This window comes from Notechis scutatus, chromosome 12 (assembly GCF_049901735.1).
Source record: "Notechis scutatus isolate UNSWTSFEM ecotype Mainland chromosome 12, rNotScu1.2, whole genome shotgun sequence".
Classification (NCBI taxonomy): domain Eukaryota; kingdom Metazoa; phylum Chordata; class Lepidosauria; order Squamata; family Elapidae; genus Notechis; species Notechis scutatus.
The window spans coordinates 2,100,294-2,102,500 of NC_142020.1; positions in this window are offsets into that span (position 1 = coordinate 2,100,294).

Sequence of the window (2,207 nt, forward strand, 5' to 3'; positions counted from 1 at the left end):
CCACACACCTGCTGAGACCTACAGCACCAATCAGCTGAGAGGATAAAGAAGAGAAAAGTGCAGGGACAGGTGGGACGACTGATCGTCGGAGGCTCTTTTTCTTTTTACTACCGGTTCAGCCAAACCGGTCTGAACCGGTAGAATGCCACCACTGTAGAGGCGATATTCTAAAGATTTCTCTCTGGTTCCTGTGAATGAAATACAGGGCAACAATAACCAATGAAGGGAAACTGATGGAGGCACCATGGCTAATTTGAAAAGCTATTTTTTTTGTGTGTCCTACCCGTACCATTCTTGCAACTGTCTTTTAGCCAATACAAAGAAAGCTCAGATTTACACCTTGGCACCATTGTGATTCCCATTTTTTTCTAACCCAAGGGATCCTTTCTGTAGATGAGGGGGAAAGCTTCCTCTACCATCCTTGGGAAGGAAGACAGTTGAATGGCCGCCTGCGTGAAGAAGCAAAACATGGACAGAGTGGAGAATTAGGTGGCTGGTCGGTTGGCTAATTTGTTTGAAGCTTGGAAACAAATGGTTAGGGCCACTATGAGCTGGCATGAATCAACCCTGTTTGGCTTTTCTGGAGAAACCTTCTCCTTTCTGCTTCACAGTACAGTAGAAGCAAATGATGAATAAAGGAGTGTGCCTACACCAAGTGGAATTTTTATCAGGCTGTTTATGAGAAGCTCGGCTTTCTTTGATAGGCATCAATCAGGAGGAAGCTGGAAGCTCCTTTTCAGGCTAAGAAAGTATATTAAAAGGCAGGCCTTGTGAGCTACAGATCAGAAAAGCTTCTGCTTTTAATAAAGGCTTGTTTGTTTGTTTTCTATACCACCCATCCCTCCTAGATGACTCCGGGCAGTTTGTTCTTTAGATCTCGCTTAAGTCAAAGAGGGATTCATGAAACCAAGTGGTTCTCCTGACTCCCATTACTAGAAGGAACATGAGTCAATAAATGTTCAGATTAAACTTGTTTGTCTGAACAGGGGCTACCAGACTCCTTCTAAGTTTTGGCTACCATTGCAGCAACATGGTTGTCCTCCTATCATATCTACTTGATAGGCATATATCCATTTTATAGGTTAATTTTTTTATTTTTTTAAAAAAACCCAGTAAAATGCACCTTCCTCCCATAGACAAAAACAGAGTGAGGTACTGGTCCTTCTGGAAGCAAAGGTCAATCAATCAGGCTCAAGGTTGACTCAGCCTTCCCTCCTTCCGAGGTGGGTAAAATGAGGACCCAGATTGTTGGGGACAAGAGGCTGACTCTGTAAACCGCTTAGAGAGGGATGTAAAGCACTATAAAGCGGTATATAAGTCTAAGTACTATTGCTAAAGGTCCCCACCCCAAACTGCACACCTGCACCATCGAGAGGCCTCCAGCCCAATCCAGAGAAAGTTGCAATGAATTTTCCTAGAAATCAACAACACCCCCAGCCTCATCATCCAGTCTTGGCTGAGCCCAGACATCTTCACAGACAGGCCAGAAGTAATATTCAGCCGGTTCTGATCAATTCTGAAGAACCGGTAGCAGAAATTTTGAGTAGTATGGAGAACCAGCAAATACCACCTCTGACTGGCCCTGCCAACCCCATCTCTTCTCTGCCTCCCATTGAGTCCCAGCTGATCGGCTGGCTCTATGGTTGCCCTGCACAGGAGAATGGAGCTGGAAAGCAGGTTAGTGGGGTGGGGAGGGAATGGGGATTTTGCAGTGACCTTCCCTGCCACACCCACCAAGTCACACCCACCAAGCCAGGCCCACCAAGCAACACCCACAAAACCAGTAGTAAAAAAATTTTTTGAATCCCATCACTGGCCGGCTGTCAGAGCAGGGTGGCAATGGATTCCCAGTCAAACAATGTGGCTTTTAAAAAAACCTTGCAGGGCGGCAGGGGCTTTCCATTTTCACCCCCCCACCCCCACCCCCACTCGCTTCCCGTCTGATGCAGCAGCCCTGCCCATCACTGCCTCCCTCTGACAGCCTGCTCGCTTGCCAGCCACCCAGCTCTCCATCCAGTACCCACAGCACGTTGTCCCTGAAGCACATTTATGATGTTGAGATGTCCTGCAAAGAGATGGCAGAAGCAAGCTGGCAGCGATGACTGCTGGCTGCTTCAAGCTAGTGGCATCGAGTTTTCATAGAGCTCACAGCTATATTATGCTCCTCTGGGCTTGTGGGCAGCTGTTGCTAAGTAAGATCTCAAAAA